This window comes from Macaca thibetana, chromosome 8, assembly GCF_024542745.1.
Source record: "Macaca thibetana thibetana isolate TM-01 chromosome 8, ASM2454274v1, whole genome shotgun sequence".
Taxonomy (NCBI): Eukaryota; Metazoa; Chordata; class Mammalia; order Primates; family Cercopithecidae; genus Macaca; species Macaca thibetana.
In genome coordinates this window covers 42,411,674-42,439,176 of record NC_065585.1, presented here as the reverse complement: position 1 = coordinate 42,439,176, position 27,503 = coordinate 42,411,674, and the positions used below count along the sequence as shown (strand labels likewise).

Below are 27,503 nucleotides of genomic sequence, written 5' to 3'. Positions count from 1 at the left end.
GGTAGGGGGTCTTTAGCCGTGTGAGAGTAGAAGGAGAGAGAGAGCTGGAGTGAAGTTCGAGGGGTAGCGAGGTGGAGAGCGTTTTGTCACTGGTTTTAGGCCAGAGTCTTGAGCACCCTAGCAGATGCTGTCCTTACTGTCCCAGATCCCCGTATGGTTTCTGGCATGTCAGTGACGGCCAGCTGCCAGCACCTGCAGTGTTGTTGAAGGTGGGGTTTCTCAATCTTGGCTTTATTGACATTTGGGGCAGGATAATTCTTGGTTACAACTGGAATGGAGCAGTAAAATAAGGGGGAAAAAAAGATAATTCTTGGGCCGAAGGTGGGGGTGCAGTCTGTCTTATGCATTGTAAGATGTTTAGCAGCATCCCTGGCTTCTACCCCCTAGATGCTAGTAGCAGCCTCCACACACACTGAGTTACAATAACAAAAATGTCTCTAGACATTGTCAAGTGTCCCCTGGACAGCAAAATCACCCCAAGTCAAGAACCACTGGTTTAAGGGTAAGGTAAGGAAGCCACTTTGGCAAGCAGCTGGAAGACTGGGAGTGGCTGGGAATTAACACCCCTCCGACCCCCGCTGTCCCGTCCCTCACCCCCTATCCCCTGAAGCCCTTCTCCGATGCCTGGTGGGTGTGGAGGAGGATGTAATGATTAATTATATATGTCACCTTGATTGGACTAAGTGGTGCCCAGATAGCTGGTGAAACATTTCTGGGTGCATCTGTGAGGGGGTTGTAGAAGAGATTAACATTTGAGTCTGCAGACTGGGTGAAGAAGCTCCACCCTCACCAGTATGGGCAGGCACCATCCAATCCATTGAGGCCCCCAACAGAACAAATAGGTAGAGGAAGGCAAATTAGCTCACTCTTCTGAAGCTGGGACCTCCTTCTTCTCCTGCCCTAAGATGTTGGCACTCTTGATTTTCAGGCCTTTGGACTCGGACTGAATTATGCCTCTAGCTCCCCTGGCTCTCCAGCTTGCAAACGGCAGATGATGGGATTTCTCAGCCCCCACAATCACATAAGCCAATTCCTCTAACAATTCCCTGTCTCTCTCTCTCATATCTCCTTTTGGTCTGTTTCTCTGGGGAACATGGACTAATACAGAGAAACCCCTGGCTCCTCGCCCTTCATGGGAACACTTCTGGGAATGTGCTTGGTGATGTTTTCCAGTTTGCTCTGCAGGATTCAACTCCAGTAGCTCACCACAGTGCGTGGCATCTAACTGCACCTGTTCTCGGTGACTTTTCCTTCCCTGTATCACTCCCTCCCCACTCTCCCCCTGCACACCATTCTGTCAGTTACACTTATCTCCCAATAAAGGCCTTGGCTCAGAGTCTGCTCCTAGAGGAATCCAAACGAAGACAAGTAGGAATGAAAGCAGAGGAGATGTGTGAGGAAAGAGAAATAAATGAATAAGGAGATGAATGGAGCAAGGAAATAGGCAGCATTGAGAGTATACGGGGGGCCAGGCATAGTGGCTCACAGCTATAACCCCAGCACTTTGGGAGGCTGAGGCAGGAGGATCGCTTGAGCCCAGGAATTCGAGACCAGCCTGGACAACATGGTAAGAGTCCCATCTCTACAAATTTTTTTTTTTTTTTAATTAGCCAGGCATGGTGGTGCACACCTATGGTCCCAGATACACAGGCGGCTAAGCTGGGTGGATCATTTGAGCCCAGGAGATCAAGGCTGCAGTGAGCCATGATCATGCCACTGTACTCCAGCCTGGGCAACAGAGTGAGACTCTGTCTCAAAACAAGCAAACAGACAAAAACAAAACAAAAGAGAATACAAGGGGAGGATGAATCTCTGAGTCCACATAGACAGGAAGAAGAAATACAAGGGAGCTGGGAGAGTCTGTTTTGAGGAGGAAGCTGGATCAAGTCATCATGTGGCTTCAACTTCTTTAGTAAAATAGGTCAGGCCAGGTGTAGTGGCACAGACCTGCAATCCCAGCCATTTTGGAGGATAGCTTTGGCCCAGGAGTTCGGGACGAACTTGGGCAACATAGTGAGACCCCGTCTTTACAAAAAATTAAAAAATTAGCCAGGCGTGATGGTGTGCACCTATGGTTCCAGCTACTCAGAAGGCTGAGGCAGGAGGATTGCTTGAGCCTAGAAGGTCCAGGGTGCAGTGAGCTGTGATGGTCATCTCAGCTCACTGCAACCTCCACCTCTCAGGGTCAAGCAATTCTTCTGCCTCAGTCTCCCAAGTAGCTGGGATCACAGGTGCACACCACCACGCCTGGCTAATTTTTGTATTTTCACTAGAGATGGGGTTTCACCATGTTGCCCAGGCTGGTCTCAAATTCCTGGGCTCAAGCAATCTACCCACCTTGGCCTCCCAAAGTGCTAGGGTTACAGACATGAGCCACTGCCCCTGACCTGGAGAAGTTCTTAATCTTGAGAATACCATGACTATGTTTGCATTTTAGAAAGAAAATTCAGGGAGTAATGTGGAGGAGGGCTTGGGAGTGGAGACTAGGAGTCCAGGCAGAGGTCATGGAGAGAGAAGCGGGGGGACACATGCAAGACACTCTTAGCACCTGGACATGTGGTCATGTAGGAGAGGAGGGGTCAAGGGGACCCAGGACTCTGGCTGGGTCTACTGCAGTTGATGATGGTGCTAGTATCCCAGGCATAGAGTGGAAGACATCCTCCCACCTTACTGTGATCGAGTTGTTTATTTAATTGTCTCCCACCCCATTAGGGCAGGGACCATGTCGTTTGCTGTTGGTTGTCCCCTCTGGGACTGGTACAGCAGTTACTAGTACGTAATAGGTGTTGAAAGAACATTTTTGAATAAATGAATGAGGTGGCTGGGAGCCCTGGGGGAAGTGTCCCCTGGGAATGCAGGTCAGAGAGAGGTCAGGGCTATGAGTCCTGGGGGAGTGGGAGGATTCACCGAAACACGTGCTGAAAGTTGGGGGATGACAAGGAAAGCAGTCAGGATGGTATCTTGGCAGGGCTGTCAGGGGCTGCCCTTCAGGCAAGGGCCTCGCATCTGCCTGTGGGCCATGGCACCCATGCACTGAGAATTACGAGAGCTGGGAACTCTCTCTCATCTTGTCAGCAGCACTCTGGCTGTCTTCATTCATTCAGAGATTCTGTTCCATCTCTGCCTGGTGCCTATTCCACCCACGTCGCTCCATCTACTATTTCCCCATTTCTCCAACTCTTCTCCAGGCTATTTTTTCTCTCCCTGTACTCTTCTATCTCCTCGTGGATTCTTCGTCCTCCAGTTTGGAAGGCAGAGGGTCTGAGCTGGCCTTCAAGGAGGCTCTCAGCCTCTGTCTCTGTCTGTGATTCCTCATCTGTAGAACAGGCCTCAGAAGACCCCCACCCCCCTGCTCACACTGCCTTCACACAGGCTTCCATTGCTACAGAAATGAAGCGAGTGTTTGGAGGCTGTAAAGGCTTTTCACTGTCTTAATCCACAACTCCGTGGAGATTCAGATGAATGCTTCTACACGTCATCAACTCCTCAGAATTATTTAGGTGAGGGGTTTTTTTTGCCATCTGTTTTGCTGATGGACTTTGCCTCTGAGAGACACCTTGAGCTCAGGGAGCAGGCATCAGCCCCTCTCCCTTTCCAGTATCCGACCCTGTACCTGGGCTTGACAAACATTTGTTGAATAAATGAATGAAGGCCATGTTCTACCTCATTAATATGCATTAAGCGATAAAGTGTAAGAAGTGAAGACAGGCTGGGTGCAGCGGCTCACGCCTGTAATCCCAGCACTTTGGGAGGCTGAGGTGGGTGGATCACTTGAGCCCAGGAGTTCGAGACCAGACTGGCCAATATGGCAAAATCCCATCTCTAATAAAAACACAAAAATTAGCCAGGCGTGGTGGCAGGCACCTTAGTTTCAGTAATTCAGAAGGCTGAAGCGGGAGAATCGCTCAAACTAGGGAGGCAGATGTTGCAATGAGCTGAGATTGTGCCACTGCACTCCAGCCTTGGTGACAGAGCAAGACTCTGTCTCAAAAAAAAAAAAAAAAAAAAAAAAGAAGAAGAAAATTCTTACCAGATAATCTCTACACAGCTGGGAGGTGAAAGGAGCATCGTAAAAACAGGCCCTCATCAAGCAGAAGCTCGGCGCCCCAAGTGTTGTAAGGCCCTGTTTGAAAGGGAGTCCATTTCTGGTCAAGCCTGGGGAGCCCAGACCCCAAGCAGGAGCTTGTGGGGTTCCTGGAAACCCTCAACAGGACCCCACCCCACCCCAGGAAGAGCCTTGGAGAAACCACACTAACGGGACTAAGAAACCAAATTAATTGTATTCAACTCTCCCCTGAAGGATCTGGAAGAAGCTGATTTTGAATGCAACTGGTAAAATGTAATCTGCAAATGTGGAATTTGTAGCAAGTTATGAAAGTCTTTTAAAATGAGGAAGGGTCTTTTTGGTAGGAGGTGGCTTAAAAAAATAAGATTTAAAAAAATTTTTAACGAAGACAGGGCCACCTTAATGGCTACTGTAAGAGTTCCTGATCAGCTTGAGGAGCTGGAGGGAATGGCTTTTGGGGTGGGGACACTCAAGGAGCAGAAAAGTGCTCCAAAGGGCAGGGTTTCCTCACAGTGCTTGACTGCTCTCTGGACTTCAGGGAGTTGTGAACCTCCTACAAGTGTGTGGAAATCATGCATACGTAGAAATCATGCATTTTTCAGGGGTAAGGAGTCACACTGGGGTAAACGAGAAAGACCAGGCATTGCTGACTGAGTTCTGTCGCAGCCTGGGTGGAACTATTCGTAAGATGATGCCACCTCCATGACCAGAAACTGACCTTCTTGGGATGATTTTTCCCAACATGTCTTAAATTTCCAATTTTATTTCTTCAAAGCTCTTCTGCATCTAATTGGGCTATACTTTCTGGCTCTCTAGGGACTTTCAGCAGTCAGTATTCCCCGCTTAATGCTTGTCAATTTCTCTATCCAGTGGCTTCCTCCCTGTCAGGTCTGGACATGCTCAAAAATCCCTTCCACACTGGGTGGCGGCTGGGAAGTGGCTTTCTTTCCCTGCAGCTGTCCACTTGCCTCTTTTCTCCCAGCCTGGCTTCTGAAAAGATTTATGCACATTTGTTATCTCTACTTATCTCTTGTCAGACTTCAGCTTGATCCAATCTGTTTTCCACCTTTTTCTGCAGAAACTTCTCTCTTCAAGGTCATCAGTTTGCCAAATCTAATTCTAATGGACCAGTTTCCATTCTTACCCTGCTTGTTTTCTCAGTGGGATTTTATGCTTATATTTCCTCCTCCCTGAAGGTTTCCCCTCCTTGACCCTCTAAGTAGGGTGAATATACAATTAATCTCCCAAACTGGGTCACTGTTTAAAGTGAAAGGGGGCACTAATGAATAATTATGCCAGGCTCACTGTCAGAAGCCAAGACTCTCCCAGGCACACTCCGACGTGTGGTCACCCTCCCTGCAAAACGTGCCTTTCCCTTCCCTGGGCTGCTCAGCCTCCTCAGACTCCTTCATGGGATCCTTTTCCTCCTTCCTCCATCCACTGTCCACTCCTTAAAAGTGCTCTGGGCTCTCCCCTGCTCTCATGCTACACCATCTCCCTGAGTGATCTTTTTTTTGAGATAGAGTTTTGCTCTTGTTGCCCAGGCTGGAGTGCAATGGCGTGATCTCAACTCACTGCAACCTCCGCCTCCCGGGTTCAAGCAGATCTCCTGTCTCAGCCTCTTGAGTAGCTGGGATTACAGGCATGTGCCACCGCACCCAGCTAATTTTGTATTTTTAGTAGAGACAGGGTTTCTCCATGTTGGTCAGGCTGGTCTCTGACTCCTGACCTTAAGCAATCTGCCCACCTTGGCCTGCCAAAGTACTGGGATTACAGGCATGAGCCACCTCTCCTGGCCACCCTGAGTGATCTTATCCATCCATAGCTTCAATCTCGCTCTGTCTGCTGAGGACTCCCTGCCTATACTGTGAGTACAATGTCTTGATTTCTCTATTCCAAGAACAAGTGCAACTGCTGCCCAGAAGTCTCTACTTGGATGTCCTAGGGGCAGGTTCAAATCTACTCCTAAAACCAGACTCATTCTCTTCAACCCCAACTGTGCTCTCTTCCTTTTGGAGAATGGCAAATGGGGGAATATGGAGGAAGTGTCAGGTAAGATGATAGGTTCCAGAGTTATGATTGCCGGGGTCCAAAACCCAGCTTATCCACCTACTAGCCATGCATAGTAATTATTTAACCCTCAGTTTTCTCACCTGGAAAATGGAGATAGAAGTGCGTGCCTCATGGGTGGGTTGTGAGAATTAAATGAGACAATAATGATAATAGCAGATATTTATAGGGTACTTTCTGAGCCAAGCACTTCTATATGACTCTCATGCATTATTTCATTTAATCTTCACAACAACCCACTGGAGTAAGGGCCATTATTATTCCTCTTTTATGGGTGAGCAACCCTGAGATGCAGAGAAGTAATTTTCTTTGTGTTAGTGGCCGAATCAGAATTCAAATTCAGGAAGTTTGGCTCTAGTGGCGTCCTCTTAAGCACCTGAGTGTTCTGTGTGTGCAAATTCCTTGGACAATATCAAGCATATAAGACCCTATGTCTGGGGAAGTGACTTGGAAGGGTATTCAAATTTGGTCAAGCTTGGGGAGCCCAGGCTTGAACAAATAATTTGCTCAGCAAATTATTTCCACTCTCCAGGCAGTCTACCAAACCAGATACCCAGAAGGAGGCCTATTTCCCTTATTCTTCCTTCTATACCCATCAAGTCCTGTCTGCTATACCTTAAAACAGTAGGTGCATTCTCAGAGTTTACTTATTTAATTATTATTATATATTCCTAGTTTATTGTCCAAGGTGTCTTAATATTGACAAGCCAATGACCAGAATCCCAGATGTGAATAGAAAGGACTAGATCTCTGCCTTTAGTTTGAGGCTTTTCTTTTTAAATCCCCATTCTGCTTGATGTTTTGGAACCTTCTTCCCCAGCCATGAAAACAAGCCCCAGCCTGCCCTTGGAAGAATGAGAGACTATAGGGAGCAGAAGTGAGCCATCCCAGCTGAGGCCACTATGACCAACCAGTGTCAGTGTCCAGACAACCTAGCAGCTGACCACAGACACATGAGTAAGCCTGGCCAAGACCAGAAGAACCACCCAGCTGAGCCTAGCCCAAATTGCTAATCTGCACAAAGGTGACCTAAATCAATGGTTGGATCAGGCACAGTGGCTCACACCTGTAATCCCAACACTTTGGGAGGCCAAGATGAGAGAATTGCTTGAGCCTAGACATTCAAGACCAGTCTGAACAAGATGGCAAGACCTTATCTCTACACAAAAATTTAAAAATTAGCTAGCATGATGGCACATGCCTGTAGTCTCAGCTGCTTGGGGAGGCAGAGGTGGGAGGATAGCTCAAGCTCAGGAATTCAAGGTGGTAGTGATCCTGCAACTTCAATCCAGCCTTGGTGACAAAGTGAGACTTCATCTCTTAAAAAAAAATTAAATAAATAAATGGTTTTTATTTTCTTTCTCTCTTTCTTTTTCTTTCTTTCTTTCTCTTTCTTTCCTTTCCTTTCTTCCTTCCTTCCTTCCTTTCTTTTTCTTTCTTTCTTTCTCTTTCTTTTCTTTTTTTTCTTTCTGTCTTCCTTCCTTCCTTTCTTTTTCTTTTCTTTTTTTTTGAGATGGGGTCTTGCTCTGTTGTCCAGGCTGAAGTACAGTGGCATAATCATGGCTCACTGCAGTTCCGACCTCCCAGGCTTGAGTGATCCTCCTACCTCAGCCTCTTGAGTAGCTGGGACTACAAGTGTCCACCACCATACCCAGATAATTTTTCAATTTTTTATAGAGATGGGGTCTCTCCATGAGCCTAGGCTGGTCTTGAACTCCTGGGCTCAAGTGATCCTCCTGCCTCAGTCTCTCAGTGTTGGGATTACAGATGGTGAGCCATGGTGGCTAACCAAATTGTTGTTCTTTTCAGTCACTAAATTTTGGAATGGTTTTTATAATACAGCAAAAGCTAACTGATATACTTAGGTACTGTATTCTTGAGGGTGAGCTGCCATAACAGGATACCACACACCAAGTGGCTTAAACAACAGAAATTTATTTTCTCACAGTTCCATAGACTAGATCTATGGAAGTCCAAGATCAAAATGCCAGCCTGGCGCAGTGGCTCAAGCCTGTAATCCCAGCACTTTGGGAGGCTGAGACGGGCGGATCACAAGGTCAGGAGATCGAGACCATCCTGGCTAACACGGTGAAACCCCGTCTCTACTAAAAAATACAAAAAGCTAGCCGGGCGAGGTGGCGGGCGCCTGTAGTCCCAGCTACTCAGGAGGCTGAGGCAGGAGAATGGCGTGAACCCGGGAGGCGGAGCTTGCAGTGAGCTGAGATCCGGCCACTGCACTCCAGCCTGGGTGACAGAGCGAGACTCCGTCTCAAAAAAAAAAAAGATCAAAATGCCATCAAGTTTGGTTCTGGTGAGGCCTCTCTTCCTGGCTGGCAGACAGCCTCATTCTCTCTGTGTCCTCACATGACCATTTCTCTGTGTGCACACAGAGAGACAGATCTCTGGTGTCTCTTTGTCTTCTTATAAGAATACCAGACTTACTGGATTAGGGCCCTATCATGTGACCTCATTTAACCTTAATTACCTCCTTAAAGCCCTGTCTCCAAATACAATCATATTGGGGGTTAGGACTTCAACATATGAATTTGGGAGGGGCGCAATTCAGTCCATAACAGGTATCAATCCTTCGAGTGGAAGCCATGAGGCCTGCTAAGACCACCTGAAAAGGAGTGAGGGCAGCGGAGACCCGTGAGCTAAGGACAACCTCAGGGAAGCAGTGGCAGTCCTGGGGAAGCCCTGTCAGGAGACAGAGAAGGAAAGGCGGGGGAGCATAAGGAGAGCCAGGCAAATGATGCAGAGGCACTGAAGCCAAGCCATCGCCATTTCAAAAAGGAGGAAAAGATCAACAAAGGCAGCAGGCAGAAAGCCCGGAACAGAGAAGGGCCCACGTCCACTTCTGGATCTTGGCAAGGACCTTGGCGACCCTGACAAGGCTGAACTATGGTAAGGCTGGAAGTCAGATCACAGCGAACTGAGGAGAGACAGGGAGATAAAGAAAGGAGCTCTCAGATAAAGGACACTTTTGAGAAGTTTGGAGAAGAGACGAGAAATTAGTGTTGTAGATTCAAGAGGTTATGAGGACAGGAGGGACTGTGACTGTGGGTTTTTTTTTTTTTTTCTTTTGAGACGGAGTCTCACTCTGTCGCCCATGCTGGAGTCCAGTGGTGCGATCTCCACTCACTGCTAGCTCCGTCGCCTCCCAGTTCACGCCATTCTCCTGCCTCAGCCTCACGAGTAGCTGGGACTACAGCTGCCTGCCACCACGCCCGGCTAATTTTTTTGTGTTTTTAGTAGAGACGGGGTTTCACCGTGTTCGCCAGGATGGTCTTGATCTCCTGACCTCGTGATCCGCCCGCCTCGGCCTCCCAAAGTGCTGGGATTACAGGCACAAGCTACGGCGCCCGGCCTGGACTGTGTGTTTTTATTGGCTGGAGGAATGTGCCAGAAGCACATTCCACATGAGGAGAGGTTTCACCATGAAAGAGCGAGGCACAGCAGTAACAAACCTTGTTGGCATTTGCTGTGTTTCAGGTTTATGCCAAACTCTCCACATGGCTTACTCCATTTAATCCTTCCATCAGCTCCACGTGATAAAGGCAAGCATTATCCCATTTAACTGATGAGGAAAGTGAGAGAAACAGAGAGATCTGGCTGGGCACAGTGGCTCATGCCTGTAAGCCCAGCATTTTGGGAGGCCGAGGCAGGTGGATCACCTGAGATCAGGAGTTCGAGACCAGCCTGGCCAACATGGTGAAACCCCATCTCTACTAAAAATACAAAAATTAGCTGGGCGTGGTGGCAGGTGCCTGTAATCCCAGCTACTCGGGAGGCTGAGGCAGGAGAATCTCTTGAACCCAGGAGGCAGAGGTTGCAGTGAGCCAAGATCTCACCATTGCACTCCAGCCTGGGTGACAAGGGCAAAATTCTGTCTCAAAAAAACAAAAACCAAAAAACCAGAGAGATCTGCCCAAGATCACATATCCAGAAAGTGATAGAAATGGGATTTGAACCTGGCAGCCTGACTCTATCTGCTGGGGGTATTTGGCCTGGATTTTGGCCTGCTTCTAAAATTAACAGGAAAGCAGTGGGGGTTGGAGGAGGGTCGGGGGAGGAGAATCAGTAGGGAGCAGGAATTTGATGGAGATCATGTGATCCCAATGGCCTTGATTTTTTTTTTCAAGAAGTAGGAGACTAGGTGCCAAGCGTTAGGCTCAGGTGGGAAGGGAGTGCGGGGAGAGAGAGGAAGGCCCAGAGCAGTGAGTGGCAGAGGCGATGAGACCAAGTGTGGTACACGGGCTGGCAGCCACGGTGGTGCTGAGAGGGGAGACCGGATTCACAGTGGTGCTGGTCCTGTGAGGTGCGAGGACCTCTCCAGTGGTGCTCAGGGGCCAGGAGAGGGGAGGAGAAGCCTACTGGAGACTGCATAGTTGGGAACCAGGGCAGTGGGTGCTGGGGAGCATCAGCGGTTCTCGACCCTAGCTGCATTTGAAAGCACAGGAGGGCTGAGCCCCACTTCACAGCAGTGGAACTTGAGTCTCCAGAGCTGGGCCTGGTTCTGCTCTGTGCTCACAGTCCCCATGACGACCCTGAGGTGGAGGCCAGGGTGGAGGAGCTCTGAATCCAATCTAGCGTGGCGTTCAAGTCACACTGGGATGTCGGGAGTAAGAGGGGCTGCTAGACAGGCTATATAAAATCAAAGGAGGACAGTGAGGGGGTGCTAGGCAGGGCTCTAAGAAAGGTAAGAGTTGGGGTGAGTGCTGGCAGAGGTGAGGGATGCTCAGGGGTCCGCATTGTCCTGCTGGGAAGGCTTGGCGGGTTGGGAGAAGGTGAACAGGTACAGAGGTTTTCACACCCTCTTCCACACCCACATTCCTGCTGCCGTTCTGAACAGAATTGTCTTGGAAACTTCCCTTTGTCCTTGGAATAGAAACCTCTGGGAGGCTGAAATAGGGGTGCCCTGAGGAACTGTTTAGATGGAATTTTCTTCCCGTGTGACCTGCACAGAAAAGAAGACTCACCCCAGTGGGGAGGTGACATCAGGATTGGGTTATCTGCAGGATCTGGGGTATCTTCCACCACTAAGGAACTCCTTAAGAAAAGGAACACTGGAGAATGGGTTAGGATCACCTAAAATGCAGACAATGTTGTTAGTTTTATGGAACCGATGTTTATCGAGTTCTAATATGTATCAGACACCAGCTGAACAAGACAGCAATGCGATCTTGTGTGGTGTTTCCCAAAGCATATTCTGGGATATTCACAGTATACCATTAAAAAATGACGGGGTGGGGGCAGGGGTTCCAAGTGAAAATAAGTTTGGGAAACACAATTTAGGAAACACCAGGTTAAAGAAAATTAAACATCGACTCACTCCAGGACTTCCAGACTCTTTAATCTGTCAGTATGCTCCAAGACTCTTCAAGGGTGGGATTGAAGACAGAGTTCTTCCCAAGCATGCTTGACCACAGGTCTGTTTCATTGCTACAGACCTTGAGGAATGAATGGCCCATGGAATATACTTTGAGAAGTGGAACATGGTGGCCAAGAGGTGGGTTCTGAAGTCACAGGACCTGGCTTCACAGGCTCTGCACCTAGTAGCTGTGTGACTTTAGGCGAGTTGTTTATGTCCATATCACATCTGGAAAATGAAGCTAAATAATACTATCTCCCCATGCAGTTGTCGGAATTAAATAATGCCTGTGAAGCACTGAGCACAATTCCTGGCCCCCAAAAACCACTCATTAAAAGGCACTAGGCTGGGTTGGGAGATCCCTGTGTGTGCTCAAAATTCTATGACACATTGGCCTCAAAAACTCTGAGAAGGGACCAGGGGAGGGAGCTTCTGTCCTCAGCTAAATTACTTAGAAACAAGACTCAGATGGCTTAGAAGCCTCTGATACATGGAGGAAGCACTGTTAGAGCAGGTGAGGGGAGCGGGGAGGGGAGGCACTCCCATTCCCTTCTTGCCTGGAGAAGCAGGCTCAGGGCATCAGTGGTGCTGGGGGTCAGCGGTTAAAGTGGTTTGGTTTCCTGGAGAGGGTGGTGACAAGGAGGGGAGGGGAGTGGCAAGCCAGCCATCGCCTGCCCTGACTGCCCTGGATCTGGACAGGCTGAGTGGACACACAGGAAACCTCCCAGGCCAGGCAGGCGTGGAGCAGCTGCTGGACTTGGCCCTGGTCCCGCTGTTGTCCTTCCCGGAGGTGGATGCTTCTAGGAAGAAGTTACCAGAAAAGCTCCGCCGCTTCTGGCCGACGTCAGCACCCTGGACCACATGGGGTCTGGGAGTCTGGGAAGAGGATGCCTCCCATCCTGAGGACTCTATGCCATTTCTTCAGGGCCTTGGAGAAGTGGGAACAGATGGTAGAGCCACAGGGGGAGGGAGTCTGAACTGCAGGACACTGAAGAAGGGTCACACCCCTGCCCTGGGACCAGTGGCACTGTTCCAGACCCTCCACTCCTACCCCTGGAAGCCGGTGTCTGACTTTCCTGACATGGGAAAGAATGGTCTGTGTGGCCAAGTGTCCACTCTCACAGTCGTTATGTCTTCTTTAATTCTCTAACACCCTGGGGGTGGAGGGGAGAAGCCAGCCACCCCCAAACACATGCAAGTGAGTGCGATCTCCATGTCACAGCACTCTGGGGTCAAGCCTCCTGCCCACAATCAAGCGGGATTTGAACCCACATTTATTCAATCCCAGCGCTCTCTCTAATTAGGTAAGTAGGGCAGACCCTCAGTTTAAACTTCTGGCTAGGCCCTGGTTTATCGGGAAAGCATCCTAAGTATAAATGAGTAGAACGGCTCTGATTGAAGGAATACTAATCTTGCTTCTTGTCTTTCTTAAGGAAAAAAGCCTACAGAGCGGTGGGACACAGAGCTCTGCCGGCCGCCTCTGACGAGGATCTAATGGCTTTTCCAGGAGCGCCCCCATCACTACCCCCAGGCAACTCAGACGGCTTCCCCTCCCGTCTTGACTTCTGGGCTGTGCCCCAGCACCCCCCAGTCTCTTTTCCTAGCCAGGGTGGGGCCTCCCAGGGCTTATGGGCTCTGGGCCCAGGGCTTGCTTCCTTTCTTGGCAGCTGCTAGAAATCTCCAGTTTCTGGCCTAGTAAAACCCTTCCATTTATTTATTTATTTTTTTGCCTGCTCCAGGGAGAGTTTTGATTGGCTTCAGCTGGGATGACCTCATCCTCTCCAGATTTTGGTGGCGTTCCCATTTTCCACAGCTCCGCCTTTATCCAAGGAATTCCCTTCTGACTGTCTTTTCTCTAAAGGTCGCCCCACTCCAGTCTTCCTGGGCTTTGGAATTCCCCATCCTCACTTGGGAAGGCAAGTGTGGGCCCTGGACTCTCACTGTCTCCCCACCACTGCGCTCCTGGGTCGGCTTGACTGCCCCCAGCTCTGGCAAGTGCCTTCTGCAGGGTCCCAGCCTCCCCTGCAGGGACACTTTGCTCACTCACCCCTCCTCCCACTGATCTCTGCTCTATATCCAGGACTCACAGGAAACCACATTATTTAAACTAATCATAATTAACTTTGTGCCAGACCTTCTTTTACATTATCTCACTTAATTTTCACAGTAATCCCATGACATAAAAATTGTTATCCCCAGTTTACAAGAAATGGAGGCTGGGAGAGTTAGGCGTAGCCTGCCAGAGATGAGCAACTAGGATGCGAGGAGTTGAGATCCAGACCCAGGTGTGTGTGGCTCCAGGTGTGTGTGGCTCCAAGGCCACCGCACGGTGTTTGCCTCATTGAGAAATGCTGCCGGCTGCACGCACCTGCACAACACTGCCAGCTACACAGCTGTCTCCCCTGGAAGGATCGACAGCAAATCCCATGAGCTCCACCTTCAAAATATCCCCAGAATCTGACCCCAGCCCTCACCCTGAGCCACGACTACCTCCCACCGGGACTCACTGGAACAGTCTAAGGGGCCTCCCCCTCCTGCCCTTACCCCCTTGGTCATTCTCCATATAGCAGCCATAGTGATTCTTTATTATTATTATTATTATTATTATTATTATCTAGACAGGATCTCGCTCTGTCACCTAGGCTGGAGTGCAGTGGTGTGATCTTGGTTCACTGCAGCCTCTGCCCCCTGGGCTCAAGCCATCCTCCCACCTTAGCCTCTTGAGTAGCTGGGACCACAGACGTGCACCACCATGCCCAGCTAATTTGTGTGTGTGTGTCTGTGTGTGTCTGTGTGTGTGTGTGTCTGTGTTTTGGTAGAGACAGGGTTTCACCACATTGCCCAGGCTGGTCTTGAACTCTTGGACTTAAGTGATCCTCCCACCTCTGTCTCCCAAAGTGCTGGGATTATAGACATAAGCCTCCACTCCCAGCCTATAGTGATTTTTTAAAATGTTCATTTCTCCTGTGCTCAGAGCCTTCTGGTGACTCATCGCATTCTGAGTCGAAGCCAAAGTCCCTACAGTGGCCTAGGAGGCCTGCGCAACCTGCAGTCCCATGATCCCTCCCACAGTCCCTGAGGTCACTTCTTACTGCTCATTCCCTCGGCTGCAACTGGAGCAGCCTTGCTCTTCCTTGAACACACGCAGTGAGCTCCGGCCTCAGGGGCTTTGCATTTGCTGGTCCTGCTGTTTGAAGGCTTTTCCCCAAAATAGCTTCATGACCCAGTCCCTCACCTCCTTCAGGTTTTTCTCAAAAGTCACCTTTTCTGTGAGCCCTTTCCTGTTCACTGGGTCTCCTCCACCCTGCTCCCTAACTCTGCTTTTTCCTCCCCACAGTACTATCACCAAGTGACATTATTTTGCTTATTTATTTGATATTTATCTGCTCCCCTGCTAGAATGGAAGCTTCATGAGAACAGGAATGTTTCTGTTTTCTTTCTTTCACGGCTGTATTGCCATTGTGCAGAACAGTACCTAGCACCTAGCAGATGCTCAGTAAGTATTTGTGGAAGGGTGGGAGGAAGAAAGGTGTTGGTTAGGTAATTTCAGGTGGCAATGAGCAGAGGGAGTCAGGACAGGCCTCCAAGCAGAGCATCCTGGCCAGGCCTCGGGGAAGCTGGCTCGTGGGGCCTGTTCTCTGGGCGGAAGTAGCCTTTTGCCTCTTAGCACCTCCTCTTTGCAGCCCTGGACCAAATGTTGACTTGAGTCTCAGAGGGGCTGGTCCCAGGGTGAGTTCCTGGGAAGCAGATTCCACGGTGGAATTCCATGTGCAGGAGGCTTAGGAGCAAGTGCTCCTTAGAGCAACGCCTGAGGAAGGGAAGAGAAGGAGGCAGGGGTGGACTGAGAAGTTAAGTTGACATTTAGGCCCAAGGACAACCTCAGCCAACTCCGCAGTGACTCTAGGGCTAAGATGGCCCCTCAGAATTGTCCCACATAGGCTGAAACCCCAGGCCTTTATGCACCAGCCTCAATCAGTCTGTGAATGTTGGCCTGGTCTGGGGTGTGGTGAGGCGCCTGCAGGTGAGGCACTCTCCACAGCTGCTGCATCCAGGCCTGGCTTGAAGGGGGATCTGAGTGGCACACGGCCATGCCCGCCACAAGACCCTCGGCAGGGTCTGCCTTGCTCAATGACTGCCTCACCCACATGTGGTGTCCTCAAGACCCTAAGAGAGGATGAACTAGATGCCAGTGTCACACGGTCAGGGTAAACACACTCCAGGTCAGAGCTGACCACCTCCTGGAAGGGAACCAAGACAAAACCTAATTTAGACAAGGAGCAACAGTGCTTTCTGAATTTAAAAAAGTAGGCTGGGTGTGGTGGCTCATGCCTGTGATCCCAGCACTTTGGGAGGCCGAGGCGGGAGGATCACGAGGTCAAGAAATCAAGATCATCCTGGTCCAACATGGTGAAACCACATCTCTACTAAAAATACAAAAATTAGCTGGGTGTGGTGGTGTGTGCCTGTAGTCCCAGCTACTACAGAGGCTGAGGCAGAAGAATCGCTTGAACCCAGGAGGCAGAGGTTGCAGTGTGCTGAGATCACGCCACTGTACTCCAGCCTAGCGACAGAGTGAGTCCCCATCTCAAAAAAAAAAAAAAAAAAAAAAAAAAAAAAAAAAAAAAAAGGAGAAAAGACTAAAGGTGCAAATGGCCCCTAATCCAACATGACTGGTGTCCTTATAAAAAGGGGAAATGTGCACGTGGAGACACACACTCCAGGAGAAGACCATATGAAGATGAGGGGAGGATGGGGTGATGCGTCTACATGCTAAAACAGGCTAAACTTGCAGCAAACTGCAAGAAGCTAGGGGAGAGGCATGGGACAGATACTGTCTCATGACCCCAAGAACCAACCCTGCTGACACCTCAATCTTGGACTTCCAGCTTCCAGAACTTTCTGATGTTCTAAGCCACCCAGTCTGTGGCACTTCCTTATGGCAGCCTAGCAAACTAATATAATTAGTAAGTTCTTAGGCTCACTGAGCCTCTGCCTTCTCATCTGTAAAATGGGGATGATTTTACTTACCTCACACAGTTCTGACAATTACATGAAATTAAACCATCTCTGTCATAATTCCAGGCATAGAGTGTGTGCTCTGTTTTGTCAGTGGTGGTGGTGGCGGCTCTCAGAGGTTGGAGCAGCTCATAGCAAAAATCCTTTCCACTCTAGACCTACTTTAATTCTGTGCCTCCACAGAGCGTGTTTGATGAGCTTTTGTACCTCAATTGCCATCTCTCCCTTACCTTCCACTGGCCCAGATGAAAAGAGCCAAGCAGCAGCAGCAGCAGCATGGTTCTGAGCTCTGATGGCTGTCAGTAACAGTGCCTGGTGGTCCACAGGGAGGGAACGGTGGGAGGGCTGTCTTCCTAGAACCCGTGTTAACCTGGCCCCTGAGCTCTGCATGTACACAGGTATGGAGGAAGGAGAATGCTAGGCCAGCCCTTCTGGATATTTATTAGGTTGGTGCAAAAGTAATTGTGGTATTTGCTGTTGAAAATAATGGCAACACCCACAATTACTTTTGCACCAACCTAATAAAACAATTTTCAGTTAAAAGAAGGGCATCGTTAGCATCAGCACCAAGACATTTAAATCACACTTGTCCTCCTCGATTAGCTCAGCACTGAGCTCCAAGGAGTGACTTCAGACATCCCCGCTTGCTCACAGAAAAGGGAGGTATTACATCAAGCATTATGCCACTTCTAAAGTGGAAGAAGAACAAAACAATCGTCAATTACATGTGTTTTATTTGTTGTTGTTTGAAACAGGGTCTCTCTCTCACCCAGGCTGGAATGCAGTAGTGGCACCACAGCTCACTGCAGCCTCAACCTCCTGGAGTCAAGCGATTCTTCTGTCTCGGCCTCCCCAGTAGCTGGGACTACAAGTACATGCCACACCTGGCTAATTTCTATATTTTTTGTAGAGATGGGGTTTTGCCATGCTCCCCAGGCTGATCTTGAACTCCTGGACTCTAGCAATCCACCCACCTGGGCCTCCCAAAGTGCTAGGGTTACAGGCATGAGCCACCACGCCCAGCCTGGATGTGTACCATTTATTGTAGCCAACCTTGTAGTATTGCATATGCTTTGGTATGTTATAAAAGTGTGTTTTAATATGTAATACATATACTTAAAAGTTCACTGCAGGCCCTTATGTAATCAATGTGATATGTATATTTCCTAGGGCCTAGAAAATAATTTTACTCTTTTGAATAATTGTGGAAACTTCTAGTTACTATGGCATTGGTTTTAGAACATCTTCTTGGCTATTTCTATGATGAACTTTTTTTAGGAACCAAACATTATAGCATTATTCTTTTTGAAAGGTTTTCTAGTTTGCCCTAGACACCCTGGAGTTCATCTTTTCTTTTTCTTCGCTTCTATAGCTTGTGTTGTTAATTTTGTACTTTAACAACAACATCTACCACAACTAAAAGCTTTTTTGTTTTTTGTAAAAGTGATAAATGCTTATTTTTTAAATTTTGGGCCAGGTGCTGGGGGTGTCAGTGGTAGCCTAGGAGTAGTTGAGCAGGGAGCGATTTACACTAGTGCTCAGGATCCCCTCAATATGAGCCCAAGGATCACATTTGATGATAGAGGCTGTAGGAGCTTCCCTGGGGCCCTGGGAGGGAAGGAGGCAATGGAAGTGGGTGCAGGCGGAAGCACAGGCAGTGGCCTGCATGGTTGATTAGAATGAAGGCAGCTGGAGGCCAGAGGGGCAGAGGAGCTGGTCTAGGCCCAAGGGAGAAAGAGGAGGAGGAGGAGTGAGTGAAAGAAAGAAAGCTCGCAGGAAGCGACTTGGCTGATGGAGGGAAGGAATTCATCCCAGTCCAGGGATTACTGTAGTGACCCTATCGAGACTGGGCACTGGAATCAGAGCAATCTGGCAACCAGTGCAATGAAGTAATAATAATAGCTGTCCTTTCCTGAATGCCTGCTGTGACCAGATCCCCAGCCAGGAGGCTTGCAGACGTCATCATGTTGTTTCACCACCACCATCACCACTGGAGGTGTTGCTATTCTCCATTTTATAGATGAGAACACTGTGGTTCAAAGAGGTGAAGAAACTCATCCAGATGCAGAAGTGACGTGAAGCCTTTAATTCTGCACACATGTGTGAATGTGTGTGCAGGACGTGGAACAGAGCCCAGGACACAGTGAGCATCTTCCAAGTGTTTCCTGTCATTATCATGTACCAGCCACAGTGGCAGGCCCTGGAGACACTGTGGATAACAAATCATATGTGATTCCTGCCCCTGTGGACCTTAGAGTGTCCCACAAGGGAGATTAACACATAACAGAAATGCAAGGAAAAAGATCACACAAATCATACGGAGTGACAAGAAGGAAAATGGACTCCATGCCATGAAGCCCCCACGCTGACCCCAGGCCCAGGCCACTGGGCCACAAAGGAGGGAGGCGCTGTTGGTTTGCAGCCTGAGTTCTCCAGGCTGGTTCCAATGTCATGGTGTCACCTCTAGGCCAGGGTTTCCTTACAGGAAAAAGCAGGGGCAGGCAAGAGATTTTATTCAAACACGATCTTAAAGGCCAGGCATAGGGGCTCACTCCTGTAATCCCAGTGCTTTGTGAGGCCAAGGCAGGAAGATTGCTTGAGCCCAGGAGTTCGTAACCAGCCCTGGAAACACAGTGAGACCACACCTCTAAAAAAATCAAATTAGCCAGTCGAGATGGCATGCACTGGCAGTCATAGCTATTAGGGAGGCTGAGGCAGGAGGATCACTTGAGCCCAGGAGTTCAAGGCTGCATTGGGCTATGCCCATGCAACTGCACTCCAGCCTGGGTGACAGAGCAAGACCTCGTCTTGAAAACAGACAAACAAACATGATCTTAAGCAAATGTCCAGTCCAATGTGCTAACAAGTGCTAACAAGACTCAGCTGCTCTGATTGAGGAGAGAACTGCCCCACTGTTCCCTGTCTCCCTCCACTTCACAGCAGCGCAGAGACTCAGAATTTCTAGGGCTGTGTGGAGCCCAGCTGGAAAGCCACTGGATCGTAATAATGGTACTAAATGAGCACTAACTAAGAGCTACAGTCATTACATCATCCCATTTAATCTTCCCAACAACCCTACAAAGTCATCATTTTATCAGTGAGGAATCTGAGGCTTAGAGGGATTAATAATGTAAACAAATAGCTGCTTGAAACTTGTTGATAGTTTTGAAATGGGCCCAATTGTCTCACAGAACTAATTTTTCCGGTTTCCTTGAATAAATATAGAAATTGATCCAGTCTTGACACTTGAGAAAGTTACATTTGTCTTATCTGAGTTCTTTTCTCAGGAAACCAACCATCAGGCTTCCCAGACAGTACCAAAGAGCTGAAATTCACCAGATCACCACATCTGGACAATGATATGCCAGACCCCTCATCCCTCATGATTGCCTAACCCACCACCTGCTTCCTGTCCAGCCTCATCACTCCACTTTTCACACACACACACACACACACACACACACACACACACACACACGATCTCCAATGCCCATCTCTCACCCCGGCCTTGTCACCTGCCTCACATGCTTCTCCATTTTTCTCCCAGTGTGCTAATTCCCTATCGCTGCTGTAATAAGTTACTGCAAACTCAGTGGCTTAAAGCAACACAAATTTATATCTTACTGTTCTGAAGGATGAAAGTCCAAAATGGGTCAGCAGGGCTGTGTTGTTTCTGGAAGTTCTAGGGGAGAATCCATTTCTTTGCCTTTTCCAGCTTCTAGAAGCTTCCTTGGCTTATGGCCCCCTTCCAGCAATGACACCACTCCGGCCTCAGCTTCCATCTCTTTCTACTCTGACCCTTCTAACTCCTTCTCATAAGGACCCTTGTGGTACCTTGAGCCCACCCAGATAATCCAAGATAATCTCCCATCTCAAGATCTTTAACTTCTTCACATCTTCTTTGCCATGCAAGGTAGCACATTCATAGATTCTGGGGATTAGGATGCAGACATCTTTGAGGGACCTGATTCAATCTGTCACACATCGTGACTTCTCCCATTCTTCAGATCTGAGCTTAAAGGCCATGTCCTCAAGAAACCTGTCCCTGACCTCCCTCATAAGACTGTCTCATGATGGGCTCTCACAGCATCTTCTATCTCTCATTGCTTTCACAGTCACAATTTAACATTGGCACAGAGTAGGGGCTCAATTAACATTTGCTAGATAAATGGACAAACAAATCAATGAACTTGCCTAAGGTCACAGCAGCAGGTGGCAGAGGCAGGATTTGAACGTGGGCAGTGAGCTTGCAGAGTCCTCTCCTCTTAGCCATACACTAGACTGTCTCTCACAGATCTGCAGCCTCTCAGGCTCGGGGGGGCACATATTTAAGTCTGCCCTGCAGCATCCTACCAGGTTTGGGGTTGCCTGGCCAGCCTACCCTTGAATACCTCCAGGGCCCAACGTCTAAAACCTGTAATTTAAGACACGTTTCATGGGGTGGGGAACAGGGGGAGGTTCTGGAAACCCTGACAATGTAGGACTGGGATGGTGGGTGTCAGAGGCTGGAGAGGCAGCAGTGGTGGGAGGTGATATGAGGCCGCCAGGAGGATAAGCCCTCCACGGGAGGTGGTGGGCACACAGGAAAAGAACGCGAAGGGCAGTGCCTTGGGCACACCCACGGTGAGAAGCTGGGAGAAGGCGATGCCAGCGAGGAGGAAATGAGCTGTCACAAACCTAGAGATGTGGGAAAGTGCAGTGTCATGGAAACCAGGGGAGGGAGTACATCTGTCCATCCATCCCTCCATCTAGGAAGAGGCGGCTGGGCTGTGGGAACACCAGGGCGGGAGCGGGAGGGGGAGGTGGGAGGCCCAGGGCCACCTGTCCTGCTGGGAAGATCAACCCTGCTGACCCTCAGCAGGGCAGTTTCAGTAAACTGCAATGGGAGGTGGAGGACGAAGTGAGGCTGAGTGGGTGCTTCAAGGATTCAGGAGGAAACACAACGAGACCACACATTTCCGGATTTGGCAGGGAAAGAAGAGGATGGTTGCTGGGAGGGGGCAGCCAGGACATGGGGAGACGCGCGTGGGTTTGCAGGCGCCCGGGAAGAGCCGGGGAGGAAACAGTGGAGAAGCAAGAAGGAGGGCACGTCGTGGGCGTGCACCAGGCTGGGCAGGAGAGTCCGATGATGAGTCAGCGCTCAGCGCTTCAGTCAGTGAGCGCTGCAGGGAGGCGGCACCCGCACCGTGGCTCGGGCTGGGAGCTAAACTTTCTCCCTCCATATTCACGCTGGGGTTGCTTTGGAGAAGGGAGAATGACCATGGAGGCTGGAGGCGGGGACTCAGGCTCTGAATGCAGACCCACAGCACAGCCTTCACCCTGAGCCCCTTTCCTAGAAAGCCCCCTTGCTAGGAGTCCTCAGAGGGCCCCAAGCCCTGGGTCTGGAGTCCAGTGTGAAGCCACTGTGGAGGGTCTGGATGGGGGAGTGCAGCTCCTCTCCTGCCTCACTTCCCCTAGAGGTTCTAGAACGGCCTCCCCTTCCCCAAGGATGCTGACAACTGTATTTTGAAGAGTCCAGTGCTGTGCTTGGATCCCTCTGACAGGCTCATGAAGCGATGGACCTTTTCTTAGAATAAAGGCATAAAATAAAATACCTAGGATTACCAAAGGAGCCAAATGCATGGAAAAACACTTCTCAAAATATATTTTAAAACCCAAACTTCTAATATATGTGCTTCCTTATCACATGCATTAAAGAACCGCAGCTGGTGTCACAGTGTTGATGAGCATGGATGGCATTTGGAGGTACCTGCAGAACTCTCATGTGATACAAAACTGTCTGTGATTTCTTCTGGTGACAGTCACAGATCCCATTATGACCATGGTTGCTGCCTACACTCTTAATGGAAGGAAATGCTCAGTTTTAGGTAGAGGTCAGTGAAAATAAAGATGTAATTGTTACCCATCCAAGTTCTTGGACCCCCGACCTTCAAAAATGTTAAGAACTTCGGTTTTGTAGCAACAGTCAAAAACCCCCATGCCTATAGGGGCCAGACAGGTGACATCACAGAGGTCAGATGAGGGCATGGCCACAGGCTCAGTGCCCTGGACAGCAAACGCTCCTTCTAGAGGGAGCAGCACTGCTCAGCTCCAGGGACGGCAAGCCTGGTACCAGCCAATCCTCACATTGTTAAGAGATGCCAGAAATATCCATTCTTATGTAAATCCTACTAAGTTTTAAATGTTAGCAAAAATATTCACGTTTTAAAGGGCATTTGGAGGTAGAGGCAGATATGACACAGCTGCAGCCGTTACACATCAGGCTCTGGATCCCTGCTGAATGGGACCCTTTCTGGGACCCAGGCATCCCCTCCGGGCCCACAGTCTTCCATGAGAGGCCTGTTGTATCATACGGAACCCGCGGCTCCAGTCTAAAAATGGACTAGCCAATAGACCCAGTTCACAGCAAATTGCCACATGAAACCTAGCAATTGTCTGACTGTGCCACCTCCTGGGCCCTGCCTTTCTTCCCTGGGACTGACTCCACGTGCATGGCTCCACAGGAGAGAGCTGGATCCAGGTTGGAAGTGGAGTTTCAGTCTTAGCTCTGCCACTTATCAGTCCACTGGACTTGAGAAGTCACGAATCTCTCTGAACCCCTGTGGGGTCTCATCTACAAAACAGGCTTAATGGGTCCATGGTACATTCTAGGATGCTGTCCAAATGCAAGGAGTTCTGGTTATTTCCAGTTTCTTTTTGTTTTCTGCTTTACTCAGCTGGGTGCCTGTGGGGTTAGGGTGTAGGAAATGAGGGAAAACACATTTGTCCCAATATGTAGCATAATGGACAACATCTGTTAAATAAAACCCAAAGCAATTGTGACTTATTCAAACAATTGTCGCTTTGCAAGGAGGTTTGGACAGTTACTCAGGTTTTTCTGGCAGCACTGAGATCTGGGTGTCCTGTAGATTTAGGAGGGGCAGTGGGAGAAGCCACAGGCCTGGGGGATACTGCTGCTTTCATTTTGCACACACTGTGCTCAGCTCAGCCCCTGGGCGTTCCATTCTCATTTTCAGATGTTGCAGACTGATGCTCTGAGCTGCTCAAGGCCAGGTTCTCCGGGGGCTGGGTGGTTACGGGAGCTGGGAAATGAGACCAGAGAAGAATCCGGCCACCATGCTGTCACATCAGAGCCTTTATCTAAAAAAAGAACGCCCTGTGGCTCCGTGGGTGCAGGCAGTGCTGGCTCCTTCTCTGTGTGTGGATCAGCCGTGCCTGGGACTCAGGTCGGGTTGGGTCGGGCTGGGTCAGGCTAGGGAGCCCAGCCTCCCTGGCTGGTGCATGACAATGAATTAGGGCCCTGGGAAAGTGGGGCCACCAGGGAACTATCCATCCTGGGTGCACGGAGGAAAAGCAAGAGCCATTGTCCATAGATGAAACTTCCAAAGTCACACACAAGAGGCAGATCCCCACTATGCCTTGTGTAGCTGTGAGACCTTAAGCTGATACTTAGATCTAATAAATTATTACAGGAGAAGCGTTTAGAGCAGCACATCACAAGTGCTGGACAAATGGTAGAATTACCCTACCAGAAACATCATTTCATTCCTTGCAGTCTGTAATGAAGCTCATTGAAACATCCCTGCCGGGCGCGGTGGCTCACGCCTGTAATCCCAGCACTTTGGGAGGCCGAGGCGGGCGGATCACGAGGTCAGGAGATCGAGACCATCCTGGCTAACACAGTGAAACCCCGTCTCTACTAAAAATGCAAAAAATTAGCCGGGCGAGGCGGCGGGCGCCTGTAGTCCCAGCTACTCGGGAGGCTGAGGCAGGAGAATGGCGTGAACCCGGGAGGCGGAGCTTGCAGTGAGCCGAGATCGCGCCATTGCACTCCAGCCTGGGCGACTAAGCGAGACTCCGTCTCAAAAAAAAAAAAAAAAAAAAAAAAAACATCCCTGCGAAATCAGGGAGATACTTATGTTCCTAGTACTCCATTTGGAATCTGGTGAACTTCTACTTCTCCAAAAAGACCCAGCTCAAATGACACCTCCTCTGTGAAGCCCGTTTCTCATGCCACTGCATTATTAAGTGATTGTTTTATGTCAGGATCTGTACTGAACACTTCACATATGTCCATGCAGGAGCAGATTCGGGTTTTGTGAGGCCTTAAACTTACACAATTTAGGAAGCCTTCTTAACACACACACGCACGCGCACACACACACACACACACGACATCTGATTGTATTTCTAGGGTTTCTAAAACAAAAATGACCTCCTTTAGCTGGGCATGGTGGCTGAGTCTGTAGTTCCAGTTACTCAGGAGGCTGAGGCCAGAGGTCTGCTTCAGTCCAGAAGTTGGAGATTACGGTGAGCTATGATCACATCACCGCACTCCAGCCTGGGCAACAGAGCAAGATCCTGTCTCAAAAAAAAAAAAAACCAAAAACAAACCTTGTGAGCACATAGCTAGGGCCTTGGAAGGCGTCTGAGCAAGTGATGGGCCTTGATGCTTCAGCTTCATCAGCTTCGTGGTAAATCCATCTCTGGTCTCAAGCAGTCTCCACCATAACCCAATGAAGTTGGTAAGTATTGCCCCATTTTACAGATGTGAAGAGTGAGACTCAGAGATAAGAAGTAACTTGCCCCAGGCCGGGCACGGTGGCTCACGCCTGTAATCCCAGTGCTTTGGGAGGCCAAGGCGGGTGGATCACGAGGTCAGGAGATCGAGACCATCCTGGCTAACACAGTGAAATCCCGTCTCTACTAAAAATACAAAAAAATTAATGGGGCGTAGTGGTGGGTGCCTGTAGTCCCAGCTACTTGGGAGACTGAGGCAGGAGAATGGTGTGAACCCGGGAGGCAGAACTTGCAGTGAGCTGAGATCGCACCACTGCATTCCAGCCTGGGCGACAGAGAGAGACTCTGTCTCAAAATAAATAAACAAACAAACAAACAAACAAATAAATAAAAAGAGGTAACTTGCCCCAAATTGTGCTTTTCTTGTTTTTTGAGACAAAGCCTCACTCCCGTCACCCAGTCTGGAATGCAGTGGCATGATCACAGCTCACTGCAGCCTCAACCTCCTGGGCTCGAGATTCTCCCATCTTAGCCTCCTGAGTAGCTGAGACTACAGGCACACACCACATCTGGCTAATTTTGTGTATTTTTAGTAGAGATGGTGTTTCACCATATTGCCCAGGCTGGTCTTAAACTCCTGTGCTACAGCAATTCGCCTGCCTTGGACTCCCAAAGTGCTAGGATTACAGGCATGAGCCACTGCACCAGCCCAAATTGTGCTCTTGACCTCGGCACTACTCAGTGTTCACTGCTGACCCTGACAGGCCGCGCCTGTTACCTGACTGGCACCTCCATTGCAGGACTTCTCCTGTGAAAGCATGGCACTATAGTCACTGGCTTGCCCATTCCACTCTACTGCATGTCAGTTTCTCTCAGGCCCTGGGACACCCTTTATCTTTGCATCTGGGTGGTCCAGAGAAGGTGCTCAATAAATGCCTATTGGATGAACGTACACACTCCACCTTCACCTTTTTGTACCCTTGGTCTCCACCTGTTTCGTGCCCCTGCTGATGAGTTCCCAGCCTTGGCCTAATGTTTCGGAGAAAGTTTCCAGGGTGCAGAGGGGAAAGAGAAAAAGGGTAAAGAAGCCTTCCTATGGGACCTGAATAAGACCGCAGAACAGAATAGTCAATTCATACATTCAACAAAAGTTTCTTGGGTACCATTCTAAGTACTAGGAACCAGAAATGAACAAAACAGACAAATATCCCTGCCCCCAAGGAGCTTGCACACTACTGAGGGGAAACAGACCAAAACACAATAAATAGTAAGAAAGCAGCCTGACAGATGGTGGCAGTACTGTGGGGAAAATAAAGCAGGAAAGGAGGACCGGGTCTGCTGGGTGAAGGGTGTGTGGGAGAGCCTCATGGGGAATGTGAGATCTGAAGGAAGTGGGGGAGGGAGCCCTGTGGCCATCTGGAGAAGATCCTTCCAGGCAGGAGGTGGGACCGTGCCTGATGAGTGGGAGGAGCAGCAAGAAGGCCTATTGTGAGTGAGGTCAGGGTCAGCCAAATGACAGGGGCCAGGCCACAAGGCTCTGAAGGCCACTGTGGAGAATCGGCACCTTCTTCTGAGAGCTGGGAGCCAAGCCACAGAAGGATGATCGAAAGGAACCCTCCATCTGCCAAGCTGAGAACAAAGAAGGAGTCAGGGAGACCAATTAGGGAGTATTTCAAGAATCCAGGTGGGAGATCATTGCCACATAGACAAGCCTGGTGGCTATGGAGAAGCAGTTCATTCCTGGATGGCTTTGAAGCCCAAGATGGTGGGCTGTTAGATGTGAAAGAATTGTGTAAAGATGGCTCAGAGGTTCCTGGCTTAAGCTGCTGGAATGATGGGAATGGCTAGGGGAGGAGAAGCTCCTGGGGGTGAGATCAGGATTTTGAGTTTGGATATGTTAAGCTTGAGATGTTTCTTGTAGTCAAATAGGCAACTAGATACATTAGGCTGGACTTCAGGAGAGAAGCCCAGGCTAGAGAAATAAAATGGGAACTCATTCACATATGGTTGGAATTCGAGGCCTGAGACTGAATGAGATCACCACCAAGGCACTGTGCACAGAGAAGAGGTCCCAGGTCTGACCTCTGGGGCTTGTCAGTGCTTAGAGATGAAACTGAGAAGGAGCAACTAGGAGTGCCTGGTGTCCTGGAAGGAAAAACCAGTGCTTCAGGGAGGAAGAGGTGCTTACCTGGGTCCGGTGTTGCTGACGGGAGAAGTGGTATTTGGATGGACCACGAGAAGAGCTTTGGTGAGCTTGTCAGTAGAATTTCCATGGAGTGGCAAGGGTGGAAGGCCAAGAGAAAGTTTCCTCCGGTGGGGGAGTGACAGCCTGTCTACAAGCGGACGGGAATGATTGAAAGAGAAATGGGGCATTGATAATGAAGGAGAGACTCACAGGAGCGCTAGGCTTGAGTAGGTGAGACGGATGGGATCGAGGGTATGGTGGGAGAAGAAGCCTTA

At 49.4% G+C, this 27,503-nt stretch overlaps 1 protein-coding gene across 23 annotated transcripts in view; it reads left to right on the top strand.

Moving 5' to 3' along the window:
* BAALC (BAALC binder of MAP3K1 and KLF4) overlaps nt 1–27,503 on the top strand; it is a 1,274,875-nt gene that overhangs the window by 750,835 nt on the left and 496,537 nt on the right. The window contains exon 1 of one of the 23 annotated variants that reach the window (XM_050800762.1): nt 2,521–2,524. The exons of 21 other annotated variants lie outside the window; for them this stretch is intronic. The gene's annotated coding sequence lies outside the window, so the exon portion shown is untranslated. Of the gene's footprint in view, nt 1–2,520; nt 2,525–27,359; nt 27,364–27,503 lie in introns of those variants that run through there. One more of the 23 variants, XM_050800736.1, reaches the window with a different exon arrangement.